At 37.7% G+C, this 12,651-nt stretch overlaps 1 long non-coding RNA gene across 1 annotated transcript; it reads right to left on the bottom strand.

The window, feature by feature from the left end:
* Positions 1 to 4,273: 4,273 nt before the first annotated feature.
* On the bottom strand, positions 4,274 to 11,470 carry LOC119647091. The gene is made up of 6 exons (XR_005248800.1): positions 10,641 to 11,470; positions 10,089 to 10,582; positions 5,974 to 6,148; positions 5,631 to 5,906; positions 5,349 to 5,568; positions 4,274 to 5,294 (listed from the first exon to the last, which is right to left on the bottom strand). It is a non-coding gene; the product is annotated as an uncharacterized LOC119647091 (long non-coding RNA).
* Positions 11,471 to 12,651: the final 1,181 nt, after the last annotated feature.

Genomic DNA, 12,651 nt, shown 5'->3' with positions numbered 1-12,651 from the left:
TGGGGAACACAGTTCCGCATTCGGTCGCTGAAACCCCTGGGTTTTATCTGGGGACGGAGTGATGTGGCGCGGCAGGATTCGCGGCATTCGAAATTTATTTCGAATGTTGCGAATACCAGCGGACAGATGACTCAGTTCAGACCTCGCTACAGGAGTGAAGAGCGGAGTAGGTGACGGAAATTGTCATATTTTTTGATGGAGAAAAAGTGGATACCGAAAGGGACAAGATGTCATTAAATTAATAAAAATAACGAGCACCAGTTGTGTTGTTGGAAAAATGAAAGGATTCTTATAAAAAGTTTCTATGAAATTCATCCTTTGTTGTCAGTTCCATTGTTTTTAATGAAATAAATGAAGTGTTGTAACCAGTGAACATCGTTGTTCTTAACTTCTAAAAGAGCTCGTTTCATCTTTATCTCGACATGTTTGTTCCAAAGAAGTTTCTTGTCTAGATAACTCCCAGATATTTTACTACTTCGGAGAGTTGAAGGGTTGTATCCCTCATCTCTGGAAGGCAAAGACCATTCAGTTTCCTCTGTTTTGTAAATAATGCCATTGTGGTTTTATTGGGATTTACTGAAAGTCCATGCCGGAGACACCAACTGTCAATCACACCAACGGCGCATTGTGTATTTCTACACACCATTCCGAGATCTCCACCAACAGCCAACACAGCCACGCCATCCGCATAAACTTGAACGTGTATTGGCAGATTTTGCAGTTTGCATAGTAATGAGTTGATCAGCATACTCCACAAAAGTGGCGACTGCACACTTCCTTGAGGGCAGCCTTCCGTCGTTTCCGTTGTTAGGTAGCGATCAACACCCACTTCAGCACATAGCAATCTCTGCGTTATTATAGCATAGATCCACTTTATTAGAGTTTCGTGAACACCATGCTATCTTTCAAACCACGTTGGTAAGCATGTTCGTTTTCATTTAGTGGGTGCGACCTTAGCGCTTTTTTGCGAATGTAAAGCTCAACCAGTCTCTTCAGACATTTCAGAGAAAATGATGTTAAGCTGATTTGCGCGAAGTTCTATGGATTTGAATAGTCATCTTCCCCAGGTTTCTCCGTGGGGGAACATGAATTACGTGAGGCCTCCAAAATATGTGCTCCGGCCACGACCTGATTTCTTACAGTCGAGGGTGGATTCGAAGTTTGTGACTTCTTACCACTTGGAGAGTTACAATCCTTTGTTTCCATCTTCATGTGTTTTTGGACACCCTTAGTGTAGTAGTAAACTACCAAAAGCTCCCCCACTATGACAAGGTTGTGTCCGAGAGGAAGCATTGATACTGATATGCAAATATCTAAAAAGAGCCAAAAAAGGAAAACTAAAAACTCAGATGCGCCCCGCGTTCATGTGAGTCCACTCTATGTGATGGTGACGTGAAACACGTCTTGGAATGCAATAAATTCACGTGAAATACGAAACTTTGACTTTCTATAACTTCGTTAGTAATGGTTGGATTGCCTTCAAACTCTCTAGAAATCTATTTTATATTATTAATTATACTGATAAACTTCTAGGATGAACTTTAGGGACATTTTTGGGTAAATTTTTAAAATATGTTAACATGCTATTATTAGCTTTATTTAGGCGGATATCAGAATGGGATGTATTTTCAGGCCTAGATTTCATATAGATGAACCATTGCAATTTTTCCATATTTTTCGGTTGGATTACATTGTGTACATTGTGAGAACGAGATTAGTTATACTTTTTAACACACATTTCTTGTAGCGATTTCGTTTTTAATTTGAAAGTGGATTTTACAAACTATTATATAATATGCCTATTGATTAAACATTTTCAGTTGAAAACAAATACATGTACTACATATTTGATGTTAAAATTATCGCATTCCTTAGTTGTGGCTTGTGCTCACGACCGTGTTGAATTTTTTGCAACTTGCCCCCAACGTTCCTAGCCCGGATGATTTTGCTTGGCATGCTGACCTACAAAAAGTTAACCATGGCAAATTCGCTAATGTTTGCTGTTAACTTTATTCTGTGCTGATAATCCAGTCATTTTAGCCGAAAATCCGGTGCGACCTCTGAATTTTTTCAGTCAAGACCGATGTGCGCCTCCCCCCGAGGAGGATGCGACCGATTGTCACATTTTTTTCGAAATAACCACAGAAATCGATTTAATGGTCGATTCTAAGCAAAACATGTTTAGTGAAAATTTTTCGTACAAATAGTAGCTTTTCAAACATGTCGTTTGTTCATCGAAAAAATGCATGTTTTTCAACGATTTTTCGCAAATTGCTCGAAACCCATGCATTCCACGTAGAAATGATATTAAGCAGAAACAAAGCATATTAAATGAATCTTTTTATTTTTTTGTTGGTACAATATGGGCAGAGCAAGAAGATTATGCACGGGAGGTGAAACTTGTGAAAAAAACAGGGCAAAAAATGAATCATCTGGTTGAAGCCGAGTCAAGATCGCAGTGCGTTCTATGCAAATGTTAATGGATTGTGTATAGTATTTCTATAGCATTTCTGTGTGTCATTGCAATATTCGGATCGCCGCCTCCTACGATTGGTTTTGCCACTAAGCTGGAAAATTTCTTCTAGTTGTGGCTCGTCAAATTTAAATTGGTAATATCTAAAAAAAAAATAATGCTTTCAAGGTTAAATAACGCAAAATCACAAAATTTTGGTGGAAATTGATTTAAAGGTCTTTTAAAATGCTTGAAAAGGCCTTTGAAATAAGGTATAATAGAAGTCAGTGGGATAAATAATAACGGAGCTATGATCAAAATAATTACCCGGGAGGGAGGCACACATCGGCGCTATATAACTTTTGCTTCTTATACCAAATCAAAGTCGATGATAAACGAACAAAAGACAGACATGTTACGCTGGATGGGGATTTGAGATGCATCCAGATTAGACATTTGATAGAGCCAAATGGCGAAACCAAGCACGACGAGCCGACCCCGCTTGTGAACGGGACAAAGGCTGAAGTAAAAAAAGACGAAGAAAGACTCACCACTCTTAATCAAGATACTCAACGTGAAACGTAACAAAGTTCATTCACTGCGGAAATGCATAGATTCGCAATATTCATAAACAAGTCGGAATACCGGAAGCTCGCGCTTCGGGTATAAAGGTTTTGTGTTATGTAAGAGACGCACATTTCTCTGTCCGTATATAGCTACAAATCCAACATAATCCTTCATATTTTTCCAAACTACGAGACATACGTACATATTAGAGCCATAGATATCATGCTCACCCTAAACAAACAAACTGCCTATTACCTGCTGTACACATATATGCACGTATCTAAATTTATCGTACCCATATTTCCGATTTACGTCTTATATCTATTTGAATTAGGCACTACCCGCAAAGTTCATTAGCACGCATATATTATATACCTACATATACACATGTCTGGTTGACAAATAACTAAAAAACTAAAACAAAATAATTGTCTGCGACCCAATTCATAAAAATTCATTTCGTTGTGGTATTGACGAACTGATATGTGATGATGACGTCATGCGGGTTGTAGAGTGCACGAAATTCACAAAAAATTGTAAAGTTTCACCCCCAATAACTTTGTTAATAATAGTTGGATTTTCTTCAAACTTGACCAAACTGTGCATTATATTCTTCGTTACACTCATGCCAAATTTTGTATTTCTGGGATGAACATAAGGGGGGGTTCCGGGTAAATTTCTAAAATGTGGAAATATACTATTATTAACTTTATTTGTGCAGATATCGGAACCGGATATATTTTGAGGCCTAGATTTCATAGAGATGCACCACTGTGATTTTTTCCAGATTTTTCGGTTGGATAGGTTCTGAGAACGAGACCTGTTACACTTTTTGTGGGTCATATTTTCAACCCTGACTCCCCTATGTTTCATCTAATATCAAATATTTCACCAGATTCGAAAAGTACTAATTGAGACCTTTCATTTGATACCCTACTTGGCTACATTCTGTGAAAAAAAAAATTTGCACCCTCCATTCACATGTACGGAGAGCCCCCCCTTAAACTTAACGCAAGATGGCGCCACTTACTGCATGTAAAGGGATCACCAGATTACATACTCTCACCAATTTTCGTGACAATCGGTCTAGCCGTTTCCGAATAAATCGGGTGTGACAGACAGACAGACAGACAGACAGACAGACAGACAGACAGACAGACAGACAGACGGACAGACGGACAGACAGACACCGTCACCATTCTAATAAGGTTTTGTTTCACACAAAACCTTAAAAAGCCAACGGATCGACACATCAATTAACATTTAAGACTTATGCAATTCGATGACAGCAATTATGATATCGGATTGCACATGTAAGAAATATATTGCTATGAGCAACCTGTTTTAGATAAAAAAGTGCACTTTGTACACAAACAGCTCTTCAGCTCAGCTCTTAACTGAAAGATTGGATTCTAGAACGCAAAGTAGTATTGCTGGGACGAGTGAAATGGACATTTAACTCGTCTGTGGGTCCGGATGGCATTATTCTTGGAGGAATGGATGCTCTAAATCTACATGCTACCCACCTCACCAGGAGCGGAAATCCAGCTGGTACAAACAGTCAAATATAATATTTAGGAGTACATTTCGACTCCAAATTTACATGAAAGCACCATATCCACTAACGATACCCGAAATCCTGCTGATTGCTCTGGTGCTGCAGGATAGGCAAAACATTAGATGTATGCATCCATAACAAAACCCATTTTGATGATAACTTACATCGTCCGGTTGCCAAGACTGAACTTTGTTAATATCAGGAATCCAGAGGCTTGGCTGCCTAAGTATTACTGGAGCGCCCCATTCATTTGGAGGTGGAACGGAAAGCAACTAACGGCGCATATAAGTTTGACACCATTGGCGCGTGGAAAGGCGACCAATCATACAATCATGTGTTCATCTGGAAATTCCTTTGCAAACATCATGTGGCTCTGATGCGCGCCGTTCATATAGTTTCCACATTCGTCTTCGAAAAAACATGCACAGCCGTAACCACCACGAGTCTTTTCGGATCACAGGATGATTATCATCGGCAGGTAAGTCATCTTAGATGGATCGAGTGCAGGGGTATTCTCAGGAAACCCGATTATGGAACTAGCCCGACCTCTCGGAGGTATGCGCCATTTCATTGGCAGCAGAAGAATATTTGCGACAAAAATGGAAGGGTCGCACCATTCGAATCTGTTTCGACAATCGGGCAGCATTATCAGCACTAAACAGCAATGACATATGTGCATGAATTAAAGAAAACCAGATGTGGTGATATACATAGTTGCTGGAAATAGAGAAGAAATTGCTAGTATCAAAATTTTCAAAAATTACATCTTACTTTTGGTTGGTCTCCATGAAAGTCTCAATGGGCTTAGATAATCCTCCCTCGGAAAAATGGTGCGCCTAGTCGTTGTAGTTCGTCCGCTGAAATCTCCGAATCTAAGGTCTTCATTTTATGGCAAAAGAAGCCGGTTAAGTTTTCGAGTCCATCGTACTAACTCGCTGAAATCATCCCGTTGAATTTCTTTCAGTGGTAGAGGCTCTGTTAAAGAGGTTACCTGCAAGATATGTAAGATAAGCAAATATCTGTCGTAAACTATAAGATCGATTTAAATCTTACCTCCAACGGCAGGATCCAAGTCAGGAGTGTCGTCTATGTCGGTGTTAACCGAATTGGACACGACTCCTTCGTTTTGGGCCATAACATAGAGTTGGAGTCTGTATTTGAATTACAACTGATCAGGATGATCGTTAAGACCGCCTTTACTTCTTATAATCGAAAAGAAGTTTTCCAAAACATCCTGATTTAACCGATAGGTAAGGATATTCTTCGTATCGTATTACTGCTGCAAATAGTTGAACAGCTCGACAAATGCTTTGTTCGTTTGCAAGATACCTGTGAACATGTGAACATTTTATTTTTATTTACTTTACTTTACAGGGTTTCTACAAAAAAAAAAAACCTTTTTGGAAAGGGATTAGTCTTATCTTTCCCTTTACTTGCATATCTTGCATTGTCCGGTTCATCTCCGTTTTGATTTTACTCTGCACTTGATCTGTTAGGTCGAACGCTTTCACTATTTCTCTGCAATCAGTGCTTGGGACTCTTACATTTAGAACGTCAAACCAGTCATTTACCTATAATTTATCGTATTGATTAAAGTCTTCAAAGTAAGTTAAATATAGTACTATCAATTTGAAAAAAATTGAGCATTGCAACCACGGTTGACCATCAAGGTAACCAAAAGCTCCTGCCCTAGAGAGAGCCATTTTGTAGCGATCTTTACTTTTTGCCGCTGTGCCCCTTTCACATTTAAGTTTACCAAGGAAATCTTATATGTTGCTCAGTTCATCTGAAGTAAGGGGTTACAGTTTTTCAATAATGTGGCCCACTATTGTTACGCCTTGACAAATGAAGCCCTGATCGACGCAAGAGTTTTATCAGATGGAGAACATCAACGAATACGAAAATTTTGCTATCCGGCCGCGATGGGTTGATAATTCTAAAAGACCGAAATTTAATTATATGTGAAACTGAAAATGTGTAGTTATAATCTTACGAAGGATTTTCAAATGTCACTCCTAGTTCTCTGTGAAGGACTTGATTAGTCGCGCCTAAGTCGCTGACTATTGCCTGAATGGTATACCTATTTTCTTCTGCAGCTCTAATTATTTCGCAGAGGAGCTCCTTTAACATTCTGCGGTTGAAATCATAAAATAAACAAGTCGGGAAACCGGAAGCTGGACGCTTCAGGTACGAAAGGTTTTGTGTATTTCTTAGTACGTAGCACGTAATATATCCATATATTATGTGAGAGTATCCACTTTCGGGTGATATTGACATTGATAGTCTTCAATTTTCAAAGAAGCAACAACTTTGACGTATTATAACTTTGTTAGTAATAGTGCGATTTCCATCAAACTTGGTATGATCATGCTCTATATTACAGCCTACATCACTGCAGAATTTCGTGCCGCTAGGATGAATTTAAGGGGGGTTTTCAGCCAATTACAAAAAATTATAGTAATATACTATTATTAACTTTATTTGAACAGATATCGGTATGGAAGGTATTTCGGAGCCAAGGCACCATATAGTGGCAGCCCCCTGATTTTTTTCAGATTTTTCGGTTAGGTAATTTCTGAGAATGGCCCCCTTAAAGAAATGATCACTTTCAACCCCCTGCACTCCACACCTTTCCAACAAATGTCAAAACTAAGACCGGCTTCGAAAAGTACTAATTGAGACCTTTAATTTGATACCCCATATGACTATATTTGATGAAAAAAAATTTTACACCCCGCTTTTGCATGTATGGGGACCCCCCCTTAAATTCAACGTAAAAGGATGTAACTCACTGTATGTGTGAGCGTTCACAGTTCCCACCTTTCTACCAAATTTGGTGTCAATCGCTATAACCGTCTCCGAGAAAAATGCGTGTGACGGACAGACAGACAGACAGACAGACGGACGGACAGACAGACGGTAAACCGATTTTAATAAGGTTTTGTGTTTACACAAAACCTTAAAAAGGCTCCCGTCAATTACCGAAAAGGTCTCTTAGCATTGCTACTTGCATATTTGCAGCTGGGCATAATGTTGTATCCATTGATTGGTTGTTACCATATGCTCTCTTACTTTCATTTCATCGAATGAAAGGACACACAATTTTGTCCAGAGGAGGTAAATCAGTATTCTTCATAATTTTTAAAACTCGCGTCAATATTCCAGGCTGGCTATTAATTTGTTGGGCCCATCGTTGCAGCGTTCTAACAGATGGGTACGGGAAATTTCTCTTTAGGAGCAGCTCGTAAAATCTTGCTCCAGTCGAATAAATAATGATGGATTTGGCGATATCATCCTCACACCATTGCACTTTTTTCTCCGGATTTTTACATTTTTTTATTTGCCCATCGGTAAATATCTTTTTTACCTTCGACGGCAAGTCATGTTTTTCTTGGCTGCATCTTAGGAGTTCTTCTTTAATTTTTTTATTTTCTCCCCGCAGGCTATTATTTTGGGGTTCCATTTTACCGAGCTTCTCTTAGTTCTTTTCTATAAATACAGTATACATCTTTTATTACGACCTCGAAGGGACCGGTGAAATATGCATACACCAGATGAATACTCCAAAAATATATTTTATTTATGATAGAAAAGAGTAAGGTAAATGAGTACAACAAAAATTATACATTCTGCGTAATTTACTCAACAACATGGCTCAGATGATTTCAGTTTCATTTTAACAAAATAATCCGTGAGTTTAGTTTGTTTTAGTGATTTCCTGTTTTTAAAAAGTGCCTTTCAATTACTTTTTTCAAATGCAGTAAAGCAAAATCTGTTTTATCTTTTTTCAAACCTTCATTAAATGCAAAAAAAATGTTGAATCGTTTGAATCGCTGAAAATGCATTCTTCAAAGTAGGTGACTGAAAATCGATGGTTTCATCCAATTCTATTTGGCCCTTATTTATGTCTGAATTCAAATTTGGATTTATGAAAGCTAAAATTTTATGTTCAGCCATATCCTCGATATTCCAAGTTCGTCATTAATATTTGGAAAATGTTTCCAACATTCTTGTGTTGCCAGTCAAAGCGCATGTGCAAAAGAATTGGCTAGTGCGCGTGAAGAAACACGATCCTAAGCTTTTGAAATTAGAGAAATGGCCTCAAGGATACATATGTAATTTTTCAGGAACACCTTTCCCGCCATGTCGTTCAAAAGTTGTATGATTTGAAGTTTTCGAAAGTGTATTCTCAGTGACTTTATTACGCTCTGAACCATTGGTTAGAACACTGGCGTAATATTTGGAGGAAGAAAGACTAGTTTGCTTTTAAATTTTGAATATTCGAGTGGGCTGGACAGTTAACCAAGATCAATAAAATTTTTTTGCCGAATAAGTTTATCGAACCATTGGACAATATTTTTTTTCAAATAATGCTGACATCATCTAGACTCCAGGAATATTTTCATAGTCAACAGGTAGCGATTTAACATTTTTAAAACGTCGACGCCGTTTAGCTTTGCTAATAATCACAAGTTCAAATTTTTCTGATCCAGTCATATTTGCTGCTACAACAACAGTCAATCTTTCTTTGGAAAATTTACCTCCAACACATTTTTCTCCTCTAAATTTCATTGTTGTATCTGGTATCATTCATAAATCGGTTTCATCTGTATTGACAATGTTTTCGGCTTTGTATCCTTTTCTTAAATTTGCCCTTACTGTGGTTATGCAATCGTTATAGATCCCTTCCATGTTGTGCCTCTTTCTAAATCGTTCTATCCATCCAACCGTGCACTAAAAATCTTCGAATTCAAGTTGTCTAACAAAGTCGGCCACTCTTGCTTGTAATACCACCACCACTGATGGGAATATTGAGGTTTTTTTGAATTTTAAACCATTTAAGTAAAACATCGTCTAGTCTAGATTGGTTACAAGACCCAATATTTTTTACTTTTACCGCAGTCGAATTGTTCTCATATACACTCTTTATTTTATCAGGGTCCTTCCAAAAAATTGTAGAAATGGTACAATGTGGCACCTAAAAAATTAGATACCATGCGTACGTATTTGTACTTACCGCATATTTATTTAAAACTTACGTTTACGTCAATGCTGACATTCGATTCTTCTTGTTTTGCCTGTTTTAAATTAAGCGAAATTGAATTTTACTCCAGGAAATAGTATCAGCTCGCCTGATTTACAGTAGGAATCGCTTCACCCAAGGCCGTCACACGTCACCACTCCTCAGTCAGCAAAAAAGGCGTCGTCCGCTAGCCAACGATGAGGAACACGATGCAGAGTAACAAAATGACCAAGAGCTCCGTCCGAATGGTCAACCTCATCTGACGATTCCAGCAGCGACTTAAATGCGTTGATGATATTTTTACTTTTTATTTGTGTGTTTTGAAACAATAAACGATACATTTTTTACTTCAAACACGTTTGTCAATGGCTTCTCCCGATTTATTCCTAATAACCCCATTTCGTGAAAATTAATTTTTTTACCCTCTTTTCTTAAAACGTCAACCCCAATCAAAACAAAAATTTCTATCTTCAAAGTATCATACTTACCTACATCAGGAAAATTGATGCAACACTGAATTGATTGCATACGTTCTATCGCGCTGAATTTTTATAACTCGGTAGTTCCCGTAATCTGATGATTCCTTCCTTGGCTCATGAGTCCGTCATTATAAGATTCAAATTCAACCAATTCGTCGCTTAATTGTCACACATACAAAAGTACTCTTTCTGGCCAGGACTTTTAAAATTCGTCGTAAAAAACCGATATGTCCTTATATCCGATGTCGTGATAAACAATATATACTGTAATTACAAAACTGTTCAGTGAATTTGTGCTGAATCAAACTATGTTTCAAATAGCTTCTGTTCAACATCCAATTAAAGAAATTATAAATGAGGGACATTCCTTTTTTCAATTGAGTTTTCCTACTGACATTATCATTCTTGCCTCTTCTAGTTCTTCGTTCAGCGTACATTTAGCAAAATCACACCGCAAAAGTTCCTCTATTTGTTTATCTTCATCGATGATTTCTTCTCTATTCCTTAATCAAATAAACAGTCGTTACTCTTTTATTTTAAGCTCTTTTAAAATTATTCAACTTTTGTAAGATTTGTTCAACTATCGTTTGGTTGTTTTTCTTCTCAAGCCTTTTCTCCCGCGTCACCAGTAACCGTAGCCGTATTAAATTTATCCTTGCGGCAGCACTTCACTTTCAATTTCAAACTAATTTCATGGCACTTGTTTAACGAACAAAATTTTGTCCGCTACAAGTGGCGGAGGGGTTTCACGACAACATGAAATTTTGACAGATGCGCGTGTCACAATCTCTATAGCTATAACGAGCATATGCCTCGATGTACTTGAAATTGCCCCTTGTGAATTGAATGCGACCGCATATTGGGCGTACATTATGAAATGTTCCTCCCTGATAGTCCCGTTAAATTTCCGTTAAGCAGAGGAAAAAACGGCCGAATTTAGCATAGGAAATATCAAACAGATGTCATAGAAAATATGAGTGGCGAACGTGTTTGTGAAGTGTTTCCTTTATTTTTTGTTTTTTGGTATTTTTCGTGTTGAATAATTACCTTTACGGCAAAATTTTAAATTGTTATTTTGGTGCAGTTTTAAAAAACCGGCTTCTGCGAAAAACGATGAAGTCCTGCATATTTGTTCATTTTTACAGATTTTATTGATGCATTAGATGAATCATTTACAGACAGTTCAAGTCAAATTGAAAATTATGTGCATGCGACAGCTCATGTTAATATTTGATATAGATACTGTAACAGTGGCCAAATATTTACGTTTAAATCGTTTTATGGCGAAGCCGGTTTTTAAGGTTTTGTGTAAACACAAAACCTTATTAAAGTCGGTTTACTGTCTGTCTGTCTGTCCGTCTGTCTGTCTGTCTGTCTGTCCGTCACACGCATTTTTCTCGGAGACGGTTATAGCGATTGACACCAAATTTGGTAGAAAGGTGGGAACTGTGAACGCTCACGCATACAGTGAATTACATCCTTTTACGTCGAATTTAAGGGGGGTCCCCATACATGCAAAAGGGGGTGTACAATTTTTTTTCATCAAATATAATCATGTTGGGTATCAAATTGAAGGTCTCGATTAGTACTTTTCAAAGCCGGTCCTAGTTTTGACATTCGTTGGAAGGGTGGGGAGCGCGCGGGGTTGAAAGTGATCACTTCTTCAAGTTGGCCATTCTCAGAAACTACCAAACCGAAAAATCTGAAAAAAATCAGGAGGCTGCTACCATATGTTGCCTGGGCTCCGAAATACCTTCCATGCCGATATCTGTTTAAATAAAGTTAATAATAGTATATTACTACAATTTTTTGTAATTGGTTAGACACCCCCCTTAAGTTCATCCTAGTACCATGAAATGCCGTGATATAGGCTATAATATAGAGCATAATCTTACCAAGTTTGGTGGAAATCGCACTATTACTAACAAAGTTACAATACCTCAAATTTGTTGCTTCTTTGAAAATTGAAGACTATGAATGTCAGTATCACCCGAAAGTGGATACACTCACATAATATATGGATATATTACGTGCTACGAACTAAGAAATACACAAAACCTTTCGTACCTGAAGCGTCCAGCTTCCGGTTTCCCGACTTGTTTTTTCTTTACTGATATTTTTCTTAGCATATAACAGTATTTTTTTAGAAAACGATATGGAGGAAACCGTTTACAAAAGCGGCGAGTTAACGTTTGAAGGAGTCCTAATACATCTTGTATACGAAAACGCCGAAAACAATTGCAGCCAATTACTAAAAATTATAGTAATATACTATTATTAACTTTATTTAGATATCGGTATGGAAGGTATTTCGGAACCTAGGTACCATATAGTGGCAGCCTCTTGATTTTTTTTTAGATTTTTCAGTTGGGTATTTTCTGAGAATGGGTTCATTAAAGAAGTAATCACTGTCAACCCCTCGCACTCCCCACATTTCCAACATATGGCTTCAGAAAGTATTAACCGAGACCTTTCATTGATATCCCACATGACTATATTTGGTGAAAAAAAAATTTACACACCCACTTTGCATGTATATCTTCAGTGGTGGTATATCAAGTTTATTATCCAG

Source organism: Hermetia illucens, chromosome 1 (genome assembly GCF_905115235.1).
Source record: "Hermetia illucens chromosome 1, iHerIll2.2.curated.20191125, whole genome shotgun sequence".
In the NCBI taxonomy this organism is placed as follows: Eukaryota; Metazoa; Arthropoda; class Insecta; order Diptera; family Stratiomyidae; genus Hermetia; species Hermetia illucens.
This window is presented reverse-complemented; position numbering and strand designations above follow the sequence as displayed.